We start from the raw sequence: 19,439 nt of genomic DNA on the forward strand, positions 1-19,439 counted from the left end.
CATGACTATAGTAAGCAACTTAAGGAAGAGAGGGTTTATTTCATTTACAGTTCTTCATCATAGTTCAGCACCAAGGAAGTCAGGACAGGAACTCAAGCAAGGCAGGAACCTAGAGGCAGGAACTGATGCCATGGAGGAGTGCTGCTTCCTGGCTTGCTCCTCACTGTTTGTTTGGCCTGTTTTCTTATAGCACCCAGAACCACCAATCTAGACTGGCACTGCCCACAGTGCCCCTTTTTCATCTCAATTGTCAATTACAAAAATGCCCCACAGATTGTCCATGGGTCCACTTGGTGTGGCATTTTCTCACCCTGTTTTAAAATGACTGTAACTTATATCAAGTTTACATAAAACTAGCCCTCACACTGGCTCAGATGCCCCATGTTGAGTTGTCCCAAGCCTCCAGGATGCTGTCCTTCAAGGCTAGTCACTGTTCTTCCAAGCAGTAGCCTATAAAGTTAGCCTACGTTTTCCTCCCTGCCGCGGACTGCTCTAGATGGTAGAGAAGACAGACCAAAAGCATCTGCCTTTGGTGTCAGATCTAGATTCAGATCTAGACTCTGCTTACCAACTATAGAACTTCAGTGTGTGGAGATCACTCTCCTAGTCTGCAATAATACAATAATCTGGTTTTGCCAATTGTACAAAGGCTAGGCAGCATAATGAGTGTTAAGTACTTACTGTGAGCAAAGTGTTGAGTTAAGATCTCACCAAAAAGGACCTGCCATTGTCTGTTTCTTTCATCCAACACTAAGCTTTAGTCCCCAGAAACGCCCCTTTGTAGGTGACATATGGCTCTCTGCATGTCTGCACCCGAGCTGGGTCTGGCACCTGACATCAAGGAGTCTAGACTGCAGGGATTACTAATTCTCCTAAGGTGCCACATCCACAGTATACAAGTTAAACCAGGAACCATCTCATGAAATATAGGACATACAAAAAAATATGCAAAGGGCTGTAACTGTAGCTCAATGATAGAGTGCTTGCCTAGCATGCTTAAGGGCCTGGGCTCGGTCCTCAGCACTAGAGAAGAAAAAACAAAGAAAGAAAGGAATGGAGCATAGGAGAGTAGGAACCACATGTTGGCCATGAGTTGACAGCTGTTGACATTGGGCCCTAGCATTTCAATGCACTATGCTCTCTAGTTTTGTGTATGCTTTCAATATGTTCCCTTGTTTTATTAACATATATTAATTATGTAGCAATGAAATTTACATTGATTTTCCTCATGCACATGGTGTATATTGACCAAACCCATTTATCCTCTTCCACCTCACCATCCCTGCCATGACACCCTTCCCAGGCCCTACTAATAATATTTTAATTTTTAGAATGACTTCTTTAAAGAGATTTCTGCATATGGGAAGAGATGTGTAATATCTGTCTTCCTGTGTCTGGCAACGTCATCTTTCTTCATTGCTGAATAATGCTTCATTGTGCGTGTAGACCCTGTTTTCTCTATCCATTCATTGATGGGCACCTAGACTGGTCCCTTGTCTTAGGTATTTTGAATCATAATGTGATAAGCACGAGTGTGTCCATATCCCTTTACCTGCCAAGTTTATTTCTTTTAGATATAAAGCCAGAAATGCTTTAGCTTTTAAAGATCTATCCAAAATGGCTTTAACAGCACTTAGATGTCCAAGACAAGAAGATTAAAAGTTCAAGGTCAGCCTGGGCTACAGTGCACAACCCTGTCTCAAAACTAAAATAAAACAGGTCTAACTGAGTTACTAAATTCTACAACTAGGGAACTAATTGAGCAAACCCCTGGGCTGGCATTGCTCTGGCTATGCTGCTGGGCCAGTCCTTCTGGGTGAGGTCACATGCCTTTCTTTGCTAAAGCCTCTATTTGATTGTGATGGGCAATGAAGTAAGAAAGCACACTTTAGAAAACCAGAAAACAAAGCATTTATTTTTTTAAGACCACCAGGGAAAGCTGCTTAAATGAAGGGAAACAAATTATCACCCATGACTTCTTCCATCAATGAGATTCTAATCGACACATTCTGGTGATTGGTCCATACATTATATCAGAGGATTGTGAGCTGTAACTGGGAACAAACTCGGATTCTGCTCCTACACCTGATGCTTGCTCTGCTAAAGATGCAGAGAGGGCCTTCTGCGTGTCTGCAGTGCCCACAATATACACCATTATTCCAACAGTTACAGTAGCAACAAATGCTGCAGCCACTAACATTATTATCATAAACTCTACTAAGGTTTTCAATGCATCATCACATTCAATTCCCAAAACAAAGCCCTAGATAGAATAACTTTAAAGGAAGGTGGTGGTGTTACCTGTGTTTTACAGGGAGAAAACTGAGGGTTAAAGTCATTAGGTGAGTTGCCTAGAAACGCACTGCCGGGGATGTCCATCAGTTTTGTGTTTGTTTTTCTCCCTGTATGAGATACCTGAAGACAAACAGCTTCAAGGAGGAAAGCTTTACTTTGGCTGAGAGTTTCAGAGGCTCTGGTCCATGGTAGACTGGCACAAAGAGTGAGGCAGAGCACAGTGGCTAGAAGGGTGTGGCCACACAGAGGCGCTCACCTTGTGATACAGAGAATTGGGAAGTGAGAAGGAACTAGGGACGGTGTGTTTCTGCATATTTGTGACGCAGTGCAATGATTCAGTATGCATGTTTGTGTGTGACAATATACTATAAATAAATGGGTGACCTAAAAGAATCTCTTCTTAAACCACATGCTAAATTTAAAGACAGACAATTTGGGCAGTTGCAGGGTGGTCCATACCTCTAGTGCCAGCCTCAAGGCTAAGACAAGCCAAGGACTACAGATGCAAGGCCAGCCTGGGCTGCCACAGAAGGACTCTGTCTCAAAAATTCATTCGTTCGTTTGTTCATTCATTAAAATAAAGATAGGCTACTTCTGTTGGACATGCTAGCACATGCCTCTATTCCCAGCACTTGGGAGTCTGAGACGGGGATTGCTTATCATGTTCAAGAGCAGCCTCATCTACAGAGTGAGAGTTAATCTATGTCTCAAGCAAGGCAGGGGATGTTTTAAGGACGAAGAATACTTTTAGGTCTTTATGATACTAATATAAACATCCAAATCTCTGAGCAAACTTCCATACAACTATGAGTTTGGTTTGATTTGGTTTTGTTATGTTTTGTTTTGTTTTGTTTTTCTTCCTATTATTAATGTAAGTGTAAGCCAGGTATGGTGGTGCACAACTTTAATCCTAGCACTAAGGAGGTAGAGGCAGGAGGATCTCTGAGCATTTGAGATCAGCCTAGTTTACAAAGGGAGTTCCAAAACTCCTATAACTACTATGTAGAAAGACTCTGTCTTAAAAACCAAATTCAAGTTCAAGTTCACCAAGTTTTATAATGCTAGTCAGGGTATTTGTCTTTGGTGACCCTTTCTTCCTATTACTTAAGGATAAGACTGGGTGTTTTATGGGGCCATGGTCTCTATATAAGCAGAGATCTGTATTGATCAGGCTCTGAGACTTTCAGTGGGGCCTCATACATGTCAACATTGGGGAACATTTGCTTCATGTGCCCTTACTGTTGGGTTTCTGAAGGTTCTGTTCTGTTGTTTCCAATGGTTTGATTAAATAGTCCATCAACATGTATTAGCACTTTTTAACCCTTCCAATACTTTTTATCTTGAATTGTTCTCTATCTAATAACAATATAAAAACACCTTTTGCTCTAGTCACTTTAGCCAGGAAATAAAACTGAGGAATAGATAATTAAAATATGGCACCTATTTACAATGTAATTTTATTCAGGAAAAAAAATGAAATTACAAAAATATGCAAGTAAATGGATGAGACTGAAAAATATATACTGAATGAGGTCATCTGGGCCCAGAAGGACAAATGCCACATGTTGTCTCCAAGAGGTAACTCTAGCTTTGAGCTTCTGATTCAGCGTGTTGGATCCAAGAGTTCCTGTAAAGACCAGAAACCAGAAGGAGCCCAATGGGAGGGTGCTTGGTGGAAAGGCAGATAGTTGTAATATAGAAGAATCCAGGGGAATACAGAAGGAGTTGGAAAAGTTTAAGTAGGGAGGGGAAAGGGGGTAGTCAAGGAGACAGGGGGCGGGGCAACCAAAATGAAGGAAGTATGGGAAATGAGGGCAGCCTACAATCATGTAAACAAATGACAACAAACAAAACCTCCCTCACCACTAAGGAAAAATAACTACTACTCCTCCTCCTCCTCCTTTCTCTCCATCCTCATCCTCCTCTCCCTCCTCTCCCTCCTCTCCCTCCTCCTCCTCCTCCTTCTTCTTCTTCTTCTTCTTCTTCCTCTTCTTTCCCCTTCTCCTCTCCTCTCCCCATCCTCCTCCATTTTCTTCTTGTTTAGTTTTGCCCAGAGCAGCTCTTGCCACCTCTTTCTTACTAACATTCTGGATCATCCCTGTTCTGATTCTACTTCTCAGAAGCCACTGCGCAGGATCTTGTGGTCTAACCTGAGATTACTGCTGAGTGGCTAGCCTGAGACTTCCCTTAGTACAAGCCAAGTCTTTGGCTTCTTGACATTTTATTTTGCTTTCTCTGTGCTCTGCTTCTTTATTTTGTGTCACTTGGCCTTCAATCTCACCCACTTCCTACAGATTATTGTACAACCCAAATATCTGCGTCCATTTTTCCTCTAATAGCTATTAGTATTTTTCCACTCTTCCAGAACCTTCTATTATCTAGCCAGGTCTACGTATAATCATGCTTAAATTTCCTCCCTGAACAGAACCAAATTCAGAGTGTTGTTTGCTTTTCTTTCCCCACTCCCTGACCTTTCACTCCTCCTTGACCTTGTCTCCTCGTCCACATTTTAACCTCTAGAATTTTAATTCAAGCTGTTATTTTAACTATCCAGCATTACTCATTTTGACTCTGATTTTGCTCATATTTTGCATGCCATTTCATCTCCTGATGTCATGTTCCATTCATCATTCCTGTTCCTAGTCGTTTTTGTTTTCAGAGAGCTTACAAAAGGCAAGCTTTCTGAGTCCTGAATACCTGAAAATATCTTTGCCCTCCAGGGTATTTTAGGCTTGGTATGTAATTCTAACTTTAAATTGTTTTCCCCTAGAGCCTGGGCTATGGTGGCTCCTTGTAATCCTGAACTCTGTGTTGCTCGCACTTGCTATTTTATGAAGAATTCATTTTGTTTCTCTATTTGCTCCTTTGCTCTTTCTGAAAAGTTTCATTCTCTGTCTCTCTCTGTCCCTCTCTCTGTCTCTCTCTCTGTCTCGCTGTCTGTCTCTCTATGTCTCTTTGTCTCTCTCTCTCTTCCCTCTGTGTGTGTGTGTGTGTGTGTGTGTGTGTGTGTGTCCATGGTGTTCTGAAATTTTTCTGTGCTCTATCTGGGGTTTACTGCATTTTCTAGCCAGTGTGTTGGATTCTTAACAATAGGTACAATATGCCTGTGAACAGCTGACCTTGAGTTCTCTCTCACTCCAAGCTGTGCTAAGTCCTTTATGTGCACAGTACTTCTCACGACACTGTGCTGACTCCAGCCTTACATCAGCTCTACGCAAGAGGAAACTGATATGGAGACAGGTGAGTTCCTTTGCTCTTACTGCTTTTAGCCTTTCCCCCATTCTGTTTCTTTGCCAGTTCCTGTTCGTGCTGCATTGGTAACTGGGCGTCCTCTGCTACCCTAAGAAGCTGGAATGCTACTGAAAACACCCATGACTGGGAGAGCTCCTGGATCATACAGCACCCCCTTTTCAAGAATCACAGTAGCACATGTCTCAGCTTGAGTCTAAAGTATACCCTAGAGGCTCCTGTGTTTGGACATGCACTCCAGTTGGTGGCGCTACTTAGGGAGTTGGCGGAAGCTTTAAGATGTAGGTGTAGCCAGCAAACTTTGAGGGTTCTATTCCACCTCCAATTCCAGTCAAGTCTCTGGTTCCTGTTGTGCTCCTGTGAGGACCTGCTGCCGTACCCTCTCAGCACTGTAGAGCTGGCTACTCTGCCATTCCTTCCTCTCCTTCACAATGGCCCACTCTTCTGGAACCATGAGCCTGATAAAAGAAGGAAAGCTTTCTCCCTTTAGTTGCTTCGGTCAAGTATTTTATTGTAATGACAAGAAAGTAACCATCACCTTTGACCTTCAGAGGCCCCCATACCCCACTTGGCTATAATGATTCATGGGTACGGGGGAAGCACCTGACTCCAGCCAAGCTAACCAGCACTGCTCCCCTCTAGAAGTCTAAAGCATGAAAGAATGTCTTTAACTAATGTAAACTCCACCCTGTGATGGAAGCCGCCTTGTGGCTCAGGCTGTTGCAGAAGACAGGCTGTTTTCTTACCAATGGTGAATTCTGAGGTAATCAATCCCTTGAGTCCACGGTTATCAAGCTGCAGCTCTGGCCATGCTTTGGCCTTGGTTCCAGCCCTGCCTTCCTGGAGCCCCATTTCTGGCCAGACAGTGAACTTTGCTCCTAACCTTAGAATTAAGCCTTGACCTGCTTGTAGGCTGCATAAAGCTGAACTCTGGCCCTGACAATATAGTAAGGCCTGCCTGCCTGCCCCTCTGGCTATCTCAGGAACATGCATCATTGTCACAGGTGTCCCATGGTATGAGAGAAGATGTCTTCCTTTCACCCTGTGAGTTTTATATTTACATCTGGTTTCCCACAACGATGGCACATCAGGCTCTCCCCACCAGGCACCAAGGATGACCAGGTGCTAGACTGTTCCTACCACACTAGGTCTAGGACATGTTTCTCAACATGAGACCCATTGCCCAGATCAGCTGCTGTTATCTGTCCTATGACCCATGGGACCAGGCCTGAGCAGGCCATGTAGGTGCTGGGAATTGGTAACTTCAGATCTAGAGGATCTGTCTTCTGGCCTTTGTGGGCACTGCACACACACACAGTGCACGCACACACACACACACACACACAGTGCACACACACACACACACAATTGTAGATAAAGCATCATACACATAAAAAAATACATCAATCTTAAAAACAAAAATCTGAACAAGCAACACTGGTTAACATCTCCCATACAAGGGATGGGGTGTGTCTTTAATCCCTGAGAGCACATCGGATGCATACCTCCAACTCTCTCTTCAGTGTGCCAGCAGCTTCTTGCCTCCCAGCACCTCTGTAAACCCCTCTCCATCCTCACCCCAGCATCCCTCAGTGGGAGGCCACTCCCAAGATCTAGTAAGTTGTGTAAGTTACATAGAGCATGTGGTTTCCCTTGTTGGGTGGGGCTTGTGTTAAAGAGACACTTTCCATCTTTAAATTCCCTGAGGGGGAAAAGGATGCTGCTGGTGAGATTTTATCCCTGGTCTCATCATCCCTCCACCCTCCCCCTCCCCCAACTCATCAAAAACTCTTAAGACATCAGACACAAACCTGTACCTTCCCTTTGGCCCACAGATGAAGCCCTGCTTCTAGTGATCTGATCCTTTCATTATCTGCCTAAAGTATCCTGTAGCACCAATGGTCATCCAAGGAAGAAGTTTGCTTCTCACGATGGCCATTTGGCCCAGGCTGGGGGTGGGGGGTCCCTCCATGCAAGCCTTTCTGTAGAGAAAGTGATGGCTTTATTTCTTTAGAGTCCTGTCACTTCACACCATGGAGAGTTGGGATGGTTATAATTATACATTGCAAACTGAAGCTGTTATTAAATCAAAGCACCACCGGAAATCTCAGAAACATGCTGTGACATCTCAGGACTCTTTCCCCGCTGGCTCCGGTGCAGCTCTGAAAGGAAGCTGACCTTTTCCTTAGCCGGATTATAAATGTCAGATTCGCACGGCACCATGCTTCAATTACTGTCACCTTGAAAGGGGAAAGCGCTGGAGGCCTCGAACTTAAGTATTTTCAATCACAGATATATTTCAGCACTCTGTCTTCTCAGGAGAGGGAGGAACGCTGAGGGCTGGTGCAGCCTCACCGTGGCCCCACACCATGTGCAGTGACCCAGAACGTCAGCCACTTAAAGGATGATTTGGGAATGGATCAGAACCACCCATCCAATTGCCTCCCATCCCATCCAACTGAAGATCTGATTTTTCTTCATCTGCTATTTCCAGAAGCACCACGGGACAAAGACGCCTCCGCTGTGTATCTCCTAAATGCAGATAATTGTAGATCGCGCTTTTCCCTTTACAAAATCATGTTTTTATTGTCCGTCTTGAAATAACGGGAGAAGGGAAAAAAAAAACTTCCCTTCTGGTCACGTTTCCAGCCCTCATTTAAAGTCTTCACTCAACAAGAAGGCGGAGAGGGCTGAGTCCATTAAGTAGGGAAAAGCAACCCAACACTCAGGGCTGGCATGATCCCAGGATATTTATAACACATGTGCCACAAATTAGCATCTTCACGTGTTACAATGTAATTTCTCCCTCTATCTCCTGGAACCTGTATTTCTCTCTTCTTGCCTAATTAACAATATTAATATTATATTTTAGTTATGACTAATCTAGTAGTGGTGGTGGTAGAGTGCTCTAGTGTGTGTGTGTGTGTGTGTGTGTGTGAATCTAGTAGTGGTGGTGGTAGAGTGCTCTAGTGTGTGTGTGTGTGTGTGTGTGTGTGTGTGTGTGTGTATTTTCAAGAACATCCTGGGTCTGAGCTGAGCTGAAAAGTCCAGCCCATCTCAAGGAAGAGAGTTACAAATTCACTGGGCCTCTTCAGAATGCCTGGCTTCATCTGGCAAAGCTCATCACTCAGCCAAGTGTATTCTTTCTACTTCTGTTCAATAGTGACAAACCTTATGGCCTTTGGGATTATCAGAGCCACAGAACCTCACCAGCTCGTAGTTTCCTTTAATACGCAGGCTCAGGGCAATATTTGCCCCTGCCTTGGAAGCCCAGTGGCTCTGATTCTCCAGACCCAGTCCCAGCAAGTGGGTTTGAGTCTATCTGAAGGTTAAGAAGTTGTACAGGGGGAGCAGTCACTATCGTAGACTTATCCTCAAAATGGGGTGACTTTCTCACCTTTCACAGGCTGACATAGTAACTGACCAGAGTCCAGCGGAGAGCAGAAAGAAGATGAGGAATGGACAGTGAGCCACACCCAGCAGGTGAGCAGAGGGCAAGGTTTATATAGAACCTTTCTCTGCTTGAGACCAGAATAGTTTCCAAGATGGCTGCTCACTTTAGATGATGAAGGAGGCTTTCTACTGGGCACTCACTCCTGCAGGTCCACTCCCAGATGCAGACCCTGGCCATGGCTTTGTATGGGATCACTAAGAGATGGTCACCTTCTAACAAACACATCAGCACTCCCGCTGGGCAGCTTCACCTGGCATTGTGAGTGTGAGCTGCTCACAAAAGGCTCAGGATAGGCTGGCTGCACATACTGATGATAGGTTTGCCATGGCCTCCTCTACAGCCTCGATCTAGGTCTATCCTCAGAATCTATCCTCAGGATCCAGGTCTATCCTCAGGTCCCAGCAAAGCTAGTGCAAGCTGATCCTTTGACTTCTGGTGTCTGGCCCCAGCTATGACTCTGACCTGTAACTAGAGGCCATTTTGAGTGCCATCCAGTTTCAGCTCTCTCTGGGGCCTTCATGCTGACTCCCAGTGCACACTGGTGACATCCCTCGCCCCTGCTCACTCTTTCCCTTCTCTTCTGACTGCTCTGCTGCCCAGGAAATCACCCACCTAAATCCAAAACCTTAGTTCACCTGAACTTCCATCTCCCCTTCCTCATGACTGCAAGAAACTCCACGAACGGGCACCAGGAATCCAACCACATCTGAAAACTCCTTGGTCTTTGCCTAGGCCCTTTGCAGTGGCCTGTGGTTACCTCCCACCCACACTCTGCCCAAACATAAGGCTGAGTCTTTTAAGATTGAGGTCTACTATCTTACTCTCCATCTCCTCTGCTCAAATGCCCTTCAGTGACTCCCATCTCCCTCAGCATAGAAGCCAAGGTTCTAACGGTGCTACAAGCCCCAGATGCTCCCAGAGGGCCTCTCACCGCTTCCCTCCCAGCTCAGCAGACTCATTGTCTTGCCATCATCATCCATGTGTCTGGCCCGTCCCTCTGCAGAGGCTCGTCTCTGCCTGCCGAGATCTCCCAGCTGCTTGATCCTCTGCTGTGTCAGGCCTTCCTTGGCGAGCCCTCAGCCCACTCGTGACAGGCTCTACCCACCCACTACTTTATTTTTCTTTTAATTACCTCTCACCCTTTAACATACGAAACATTTTCTCCTCCCACTAGAATGGAAACCATGGAGGGTAGAGACCACTCCAGGCTTTTAGGTCTTCGTGTCTATTTCATTTCTATTTCATTTCCCTGACAAGTCCTGAAACGATTCAAAAGCAAGGCAAGTTGAAAGGATTGAACAAAGAGTACTCACAGGCCCAGCAACACTTTCGAAACACTTGCTTTCATCTCCTGTCTAACAGTGCGTCGGTGCTCCCAGCCATGTCCTTCCTTAATGCATTCAAAGCAGTTGCAGACATCAGTGGACAGCTCTGCCAAACCCTCCTGCACTGGTGTGATGGCCACCACATCATTGTTTACATCCAATTCCTTTTCCGTTTGCAAGTAAGGCCTGCACCGAGGGAAACATACAGGTCTTAAGTGTATCTTCAACAGGCTCAGACAGATCCAAATACCATGGACTGTAACTATTTACCAGGATGCAGAAAATGACTTTGTGGGAAGCCACATGTGCCGTTGCAGAGTGGCGCTGACTACTGCTGGCCACCACGCATAAGTTTGGACAAACAACCAATGTGTACATATGCAGTAAAGTTTTTTGCAAAGACACTGCCTGGCCCGGGCATGATAATGAGGCTTTGAGAGTATAACCAATCCGATGTGAGACATGCAAATGAGGTATGATAATGAGGCTCTGTGAGGTAGAGAGAGAGAGAGAGAGAGAGAGAGAGAGTAGCCAATCAAATGAGGAACATGCAAATGAGGCGTAGTGCATAACCAATCCGGGTGTGAGACACGCCTCTCCTAGGCCTATATAAGCAGCACCAGTTCTGGGCTTTCGCCTCTGCAATCAAGCTCTCCCAATAAACGTGTGCAGAAGGATCCTGTTGCAGCGTCATTACTGCTGGCCAGTCCAGCGCGCGCAAGAGACATTCCCTCTTGAAGTTCCCTCAGTATCACTCTCCAGAGAGCAGGGTCTCTGTCGACTTCATCCAGCTGCTGTGCCTCCCTAGAATACAGGAAAGCATCTGGCACCTAACGGGTGCTCAGGGGGTACTTGTGGGATGAGAAAGACAATGATCGCCTGCAAAGGGATACTTCAAAGCAAGTGAACTTCCAGTCCATAGGCCCAGATGTGGGAGTTGAATGCTGGTTTCAATTGAGAAAGAAAGAAAGAAAGAAAGAAAGAAAGAAAGAAAGAAAGAAAGAAAGAAAGAAAGAAAGAAAGAAAGAAAGAAAGAAAGAAAGAAAGAAAGAGGGGAGGGAGGAAGGGAGGGAGGAAAGAAAGAAAGAAAGAAAGAAAGAAAGAAAGAAAGAAAGAAAGAAAGAAAGAGAGAGATTCCTAGCAATCTGAGTCAAACCAAATGGGCCTGCAACCCCAGAGCACACAGACTATGTGGGAATGATCTATTTCAATGAGCCTGGCCTCTTTCACTACCTGCTCAACAACAGATTCTTTCCTGCACCCAAGCCTGCTCCACAGTCTGCACACTCTGCAACTCAACAGACAGTGGCAGAACCAAGAAAGCCTCTTGGGAGGGGGCTTTGCCACTCCCTGTCTTGACTGTCAGCAGTGCAAACATAGACAATGTGTTCATTCTCGGCGGTTGATTAAGGTTTGCTCAGTCGTATGTAAAGTGTGAATCAAAGTACATTAGAAAAGTTGGCTTTAGCTCAACCTTGCACGAGCTGAAAAAAATTGGCATGTCTAAATCCTTCTTATAGGGGAAGTTATCTGTGTGGCACACACGGAGATAACAATGAACAGAGCACATACCCCCTCTGCATACCACACATATTTGTACACATATGCACACATGCACAAGCATACCCAGTTACACACACATATATACACATTCATGCACAAGCATACACATATACATACAATGGGCATATGCACACATGTATATACACATACAAGCGCATACACACACACATACACACACACACACACACACACACACACCTTGCTTTGCTAGAAGAGGCTATTTTTGTGATAAACAGGAAGAGGCAGCATCCGATGCTGTATATCCAATCAGAAAGCTGGGACAGCGGAAGTGCTTTCAATAACCACTAAAACTCAGGAAAATGCAGACCCAACGAGAAACATGTGGGCCAAGCTGGCAGAGGGGTAACCATGGGGCTTGGAGAGGAAGGAGATAAAAAGGCATGAGTTTAGGTAAGAGTCTTTTAAAAACATAAGAGGGTTTTAGGGACAGATGGTTGTGTGTGGGGGCTGCCCTATGTAGAACCAAAAGTCTGGGCCATTGAAAATGGAGTAGGTGAAGGCTCACTGCATGGAGACTGGTCTTGCAGCATCAACACACTGAAAATTTCATTTGGGATCAACTCATAAAACATTCCATTTGCTGGCAGCCACCACTAAGGTACCCACATCTGGTTCCAGCATCAGTAGATTGTGGTGGAGGCAAAGGGAATGTAAGATCACAACATTGAAAGGCATGCCTTGGGTGGAACTGTCCTTGCGGTACAGCCTGGAATGAGGAAGGGGAACAGCAAATATGGTGACATGGGGTTAACTGAGTAAGTCACAGCCTCCTTTCTCAGGTGACTCTCCAAATTTCCCATGGAAGACAAGGGATGGCTTTCTGTTGAACACACAGAGGAGCATGCAACCTGCAAACTCTGTTGTGCTATGCATGACAGACATATGTCAGTCTCGGTTAGCCCTTTCATCAAAGACTTCCAGGTCAACGTCAGACTTTGGAAGACAGGCATGTTCGGTAGATTTGGAACTGGGGTAGTCAGCATACATCAGAACGTCCAGGACACAGATAATGGAACTGGAGGTGTGCGTGGTGATTGTCACAGATGTCCTCCAAGTCCTTGCTCACTCTGTAGACCCTGCTTCTGGGGGACTCTCTGGCACCCCAGGACCAGGAAAAAAGAGGTTCTTCTACATATACTATTGAGGGAGGCAGACAAGTAGGTGAGGAGAGTGCATGATATAATGCAGTTCCTGTGTCATTGTCTCCATTTCCACCCCATCCAAGGTCCTAGCTGCCCTCTCTCAGACAGATACCATCATCTCTGACGTCTCCCCTTCCCATGTTCCCACACTCCCTTCAAGCACATGGAATCAGCAAGCAGATCATTATAAGTGATGTTTAGAAAACTATAAAGTCTGGTTAGACTACAGGAGATAGTCTTAGTTCTTCTGCCTCGCTCTTCCACACAACTACAACTACACACACACACACACACACACACACACACACACACACACACACACACACTGAGCCATCCATACCTCTCCTGCTTGCCGTTTTCTAGGACAGCGATTAGCCCACACCTTCACACAGATTCTTGTAGCCACCCTCAGAGGTTTCCATGTTAAAAGCCCTCTGGGAGCCTCCCCTCTCTCCCACACTCGTGCTCACATGTACCACACTGATCTATACTCATGGATTATTTCCTCCATGGATTCCTTGATATTATTTTCTGCCCAACCCAGGACTTAGTGTTTCTTGATTGAATGAACATTTCAAAAGTTTTGTCTATGGGGTAGCTGGTTTATCCCAACTGTCTTCTGTCTTGGGATTTGCTGAAGGACAGTCTAGCATCCATCACACATTGAGCAAAGAACCTGGAGGTGAGGGAGAGCAGCGGAGCAGGGCAGGCAATCCTCCTGACTATCTGCTTTTCCCAGCTCCCCTGGAGAGTCAGAGTTTAACACTGGGCAGAACCAGCCCTGGACCCAGGCAGGCTGAGTGGGAGTTGGTGCTCTCATCGAAGGCTGCATCTTACTGAGATCTCCACCCCCAAGTGGCCCGCTTCCCCAGCCACCCACCCTCAAATATGTTCTGCTTATCTTCAAAGGCTCGACCCTCCTGTGGGCACCTTGCTACTCACATCTCTGACCTCTCCGTTCTCAGACCTCGGGTCCATTGGAATGCAAGATTGCATGAATGCTGTTTTTGCTTCTGTTAGCTGTTCCATGTTTAGCCCAGTCCTCTGACTAGCTCCATAAAGCCAGGATCTGCCTCTGTCTTGGTGGTCTTTAAGCATGCATCCCTGTGGGGGGAGGGGTGTTAGTTTTGGAGGCAGGGTTAAAAAATTAAAGCCCCTAGATTTGAGGACCCACATTCAATTGCATTCAATTCAATACTTTTTCTTAATTATGTTGTTCTCAGAACATGAGAATGCAGCCCTGTGCCCTCTATCCATGGACAGCTTCCACTGTGGCTATAGCAGGTGCGAGTGGAAATGGTTCCCTGAAGAATCCCCCAGGCTCACAGGAGACCACACTCTACACTGGAGAGGAGAGCCTCGAAGTAGGCTTGCTAAAACAACACCCTATTAAATTAATGCTTTTAATTTGAATTTTATTGATTTCTTAGTTCCCCATTCTGTAATTTGTCCATTTGTTTTGCTTTTCTAGTCGGCTGAGAGCCGTCGGCAGAAGGGATTTACTCCAGCGCTCCTACGGGTACAGATTTTAATAGCACTAGCATAAAAAGTCCTTGAGGGGAAAGAATTCTTGAAAGTATTTTTATTTTAAAAGAGGGATCTGTATTGCTCCGGGTTAGAGAAATGTTTTCTTCAGTGTGAGGGATGTCAGGACAAGGTCAGCATCTCTCAGCTCCTTCCAGTGGAAGTGATTTCCCTAAGAGAAATCTACCAGTGGATCTTCTACTTGTTAATGCTTCTGTTGTTGATGTTTGTTGGTTTGTTAGTTTGGTTTAGAGTTCTTGGCATCAAACCTGGGTCCTTATGTGCCCTAGGCAGGTGCTCTACAGCGCTCACTGGAAACCTGAGAGAGAAATGTGAGGGCACCATTGTGGGTCAATTGTCCTGAAAACAGGAAAGATTGGGGACACTGCAGGATAAAGTCCTTGTAGAGAATCTGCCCGCAAAGAGTAGTGTATCTGGAGGGAATAAACACAACCACACCAAAGAGATTTGTTTTCTCTTTCTTTCCTTCATAATACAAAGACGTGGTGGGAGATACCTTGCTGGGTGACTAAAGCTCTTGGCAGAGCTGATAGTTCCCAAGCAAGTGGCACAGAACCCACTTAATTTCCACTTGCCCTGATTTTATATTCTAATTGGTGCATAGGACAGTGTGCAAGACCAATAGGAAAAATCATGCGGGCGCGTGCGCGTGTCACACACACACACACATGCACCTTACTTTTCCTGGCTCCCCACTACACCCCAGCTTCAGGCTGGGGGACTAACGTGGGAACATTTTTACTTCTGTTACATCTCTGCTTAGACTGTTTCCCACCCTCTGCAGGTTGGGTGAAGCCTGCTTGTCTTTAGCACTGAGAAGATATGTCTCATTCTCCAGGCAGCCTTCTCTGATCCCTGCCAAGACTGGGATGGGTGCCACTCCTCTGCTCCCCAGTAGCACCCTGCAGGGACCCAGGGTCCTTTTGGTGAGTGCTTATCTCCCCCACTAGACTGCTGTAGGAGGCGTGGCTCAATGGTTAGGGAAGTAGTTGAGGGAGTGGTTAGGAGAAGGTTAGGGGAGTGATTAGGGGAGTGGATAGAAGAGGGTTAGGGGCAGATCCCCCAGGCACTAGAATCCCAGGCGTTTGCACAGTGTCCAGTACATATTCAGATATTCTAAGCCCTTCCAAGTGAGTGGAGAAAAGAAGACAAATAGAGCAGATCCATCACTGCAGAGAATAGATCTTAAGGACAATGACCTTGTGTGTCAGTGCCAGTCACCCCCTCCCTGCACATTTCTTCCACCCACCCCACCCCCATATGCTGAGCACTTCACTTTCTGCTGTGGGCTGTGACTGTTTTTTAGATTTATTACAGTTTTATTTTCAATTATATATACGTGCAGTGAGGGCAGGGATTGTGTCCATGAGTGCAGTACAGGTTGGGGCCACCATATCCTCTGCAGCTGGAGTTTCATAAGCAGCTGTCAACCACTCAACCTTGGAGCTGGGACTCAAACTCTGGTCGTCTTAACCATTGAACCCCACTCCAACCTTGGCTTTTGACTTTTCACACCCTTTAACAGAGAGGGCTTCAAACAAAGGCCTTAAGGCTGACCTTGGTCCTAATGTCCTAGCTGTTAGACCTTGGGTCAAACTCAGATCTGTCTGATCCAAGATCCAGAGCAAACCCCTAAGTGCCCACTTCCACCGAAGGTGTGCCTGGCCTCATGCAGAAAGAGCACCAGGGGACCAAACCCACTGTCACTGTGATTGTAAAGGTCGCTCTTCGTGGGCCTATCTCAACCCTGGCTATTCGTACCCACTGCTTCTCACCAGAATGGGTCCTGCACAGCACCGTCAGAGCCCAGGTTAAGAACCTGACTTCCAAGGCAGACACATAGGAGCTACCAGAATAAGAACACCCAGATACTTCACTGCCTTCCCTGTTTTGTGCACCACAAACTGCCTCCTGCTATTGGTATTGGGACACACGAACCCCAAAGACCACACCTCAAGGCAGTGAGACCCACTCTGCCCTTGGGGCAGAAGAAGGCCAGCAGGGGTGGGGAGGTCTCCTGTTCAGCCTTCTCTTCCCTGTTTGCTGTGGCAGGCAGCCCTGCCTCCTACTTTCTAACTGTGACAGTAGGGGGAAAAAAACTCTTCAATTCAAACTGTAAATGCTGGTTTCTCTCTGCCGCTAACATTCCACCCGAAAATGAGCCATAATTTGAAATGCGCAGTAAAATGTAATCTTGGCTTTTTAGCACCCAGACTCCTTCATTTTCAAAGAAAGCCAATGGCTTGGAGATTGGATTTTGTTTTTGCCAATTATACATTTTTTTTTTGCCTCGAAAGCTGCCTGCAATACAAAAAAAAAAAAAAAAAAAAAAGAAGTGAGGTCGCCCATGCTTTGAAGATGAATCATGTTCAAAGCTGGCGTTAGAACCCCCCGGTGTTCATAACCCTGGTCTTGAGACAAATGCACTAGTCATTACTGAGAGCGCAAACGACAGGCTGGAGTTATGACTAGCGTTTGCTCACCACAGTGAAGAATGCCCTCTATTAATGACAACAGCTGTCGGTTTAATAACCCCAGAAAAGATCATTACATTCTTTCACATTCCCCAGAAACAGATGGAGGAATTGCAAGAAGGTCCAAGCATATGGGAAAGCATGTTGGTTCCAGCAGCTCCAGAGAACAGCCAGAAATCCCATTTTCAGTGGGTCACTCTGGCCACATTACCTGTGGGTGCCCAACAGAGAACAGGTGTCCTCCTGGGCTTGTGAGGAGCGTGGAACATGGTAGGGGTGGTGGAGAGAGAGACACGTGAGCCCTCAGTGTGCCAAGCTGTTAAGTAGCCGCATGGCTTGTCAGGTTCTAGTGAAGGCTTAGGACAGCTGTGGTCACTTTGCCTCAATGACTTCTGGTGGCACTGTCTGCTAACAGAATGTCAGCACAGACACTTCCCTGAGCGCAGTCTCGCCACACAAGCACTTCAGAATGTGTGGGTGTGCCTGGGATGGCCACGGCCTGCGCCATGCCTGTGCCTTAGGCAAATCCTTGCATCACTTACTCCCCTGAAGTGATCGCTCACAACCAAAGCCTATCTTTGCTCTCATTCAGTTGGGAGTACTTGTCCACTACTAGTACTTGTCCGGTACAAAAGAGCATCTCTGTACCTCCAAGCAATTGTCCTGATGATTCAGATATGGCCATCCACAAAGAGAGACGGGGCTGTAACTAAGGAGTAAATCCAGAATTAGAAAAATCTTTTCAAATTGATAAATAAATAAATGTAAAAGGCCATAGGTTTACTGGTGACTTCTTTCAGATTTTCCCAGGATAATAGCTCATATTGCTGTGAAAACTGTCCCCATGCATAGACAAGCACAGAAATCTAAGCTACATATTGTTTGGATACAATAAAACCATGAGTTTAGAAAACTAAAGGCCAAGTTCACTTAAGAAGAAATCCCAAGTACTTAACGGCAAGACAAATTTTAAATTACATTGATGGATAAATAAGCATTGCTTTAAGTTTGTGAGAATGGTACAAATTAATTAGTTTAGGACACTATTAAACACTGAAAAGACTTTTGCATTATCAGTCCCCAAATGATTGGTGTTATTAAGTGATCAATTGACTCCCCTGTGCCCCATCCAAATAAAAAGCATGTATTGTGCAATTCCACCCTCTAACACTCAGAACGTGACCTTATTTGAAAATAGAAATGTTGCAGATACCATGTGTTAAGATGAGGTTACCCTGGAACAAGGCAGGTTCTTCCTCCGGTGTGGCTGGTGTCCTCACCAGAAGGTGACCATGTGAAGACACAGGCACAAGGAGAAGACCATATGAGAACAGGATTGGTGTAACAGAGCTTCAGCCAAGGACATCATTGAAAGCCAGGGTCCACCACAAGCCAGACAGACGTGGGGAAGGACTGCCCTGCTGATCTACAGGAAGCATAGTGCTGCCACCGCCCTGGCCTCAGACCCCCTGCCTCCAGAATGGTGGAACAATAAACCTGTATTATTCTAAGCTGCACTGTTTGTGAGACTTTATTCCAACATGCCTCAGAAACAAACACGATCCCATTCAGATGGGGGTCCAGCAACCTTCAGCTTGTCCCTAATCTCCAGCCTGTACATGCTGTCTACAGCCTGTGAACCAAGAAGTGCTTTTACCTACTTTACAAATAGAAACGGGAAAAGGGAGAGAAGGAGGAGGCCGAGACTCACCACGAGGAGCAAAGGGATAAGCAGCGCTCTGTCAGCCCCTGCCTCCAGGATCCTGCCTTGAGTTTCTTCCCTGATTTCCCTGGATGATAGAGTACAACCTCTAAGATAAAACAAACCATCTCCTCCCCAAGTTTTATCACAGCAATGGGAACCTAACTAAAATACACTCCCGAGGTTCTCAAGGACAAGGCTAACATAATTAGGAGTGTGTGCTAAGAAAAGCACTGGCTGCAGATCTGTGGGATAAGAGACATCATTCTTACCTGGGCTCATTCGACATAATAAGAAATGTGTGGCACCAGAAGCCTCTTAAGTTTATAAGAACAAATATAACTGTTTAAACGCTGTGAAAGTTTGCAATGTGAGAGAGAAAAACGACTGGATGGGTAAGAACCAATACTGAGCTGATTTGAAAAGCTAGGTATTTTAAAAATGGAATCTTTTAAAAGGATGGGAGGTGATATGTGCAAATATGTACCTGATGGATGAACTGATAAGAGCTAGCCAAGCAGAGAGAGACAGATGACATAGAAAAGTGGCAGAGATTTGATGACAACATTACAAACTCCAGTACTTCAAGAGAACCGTGAACCTAAACACGGGTTAAGGGAGAGCCGAGGAAAGCCTAAGACAGAGAAAGGACTGATAACCATCATATAG

At 45.7% G+C, this 19,439-nt stretch overlaps 1 long non-coding RNA gene across 1 annotated transcript; it reads right to left on the reverse strand.

The window, feature by feature from the left end:
• Positions 1–1,895: 1,895 nt before the first annotated feature.
• On the reverse strand, positions 1,896–10,657 carry Gm46262. The gene is made up of 3 exons (XR_001780134.2): positions 10,594–10,657; positions 10,312–10,509; positions 1,896–3,922 (listed from the first exon to the last, which is right to left on the reverse strand). It is a non-coding gene; the product is annotated as a predicted gene, 46262 (long non-coding RNA).
• Positions 10,658–19,439: the final 8,782 nt, after the last annotated feature.

The sequence above is a fragment of the Mus musculus genome, chromosome 11, assembly GCF_000001635.26.
Source record: "Mus musculus strain C57BL/6J chromosome 11, GRCm38.p6 C57BL/6J".
Lineage (NCBI taxonomy): Eukaryota > Metazoa > Chordata > Mammalia > Rodentia > Muridae > Mus > Mus musculus.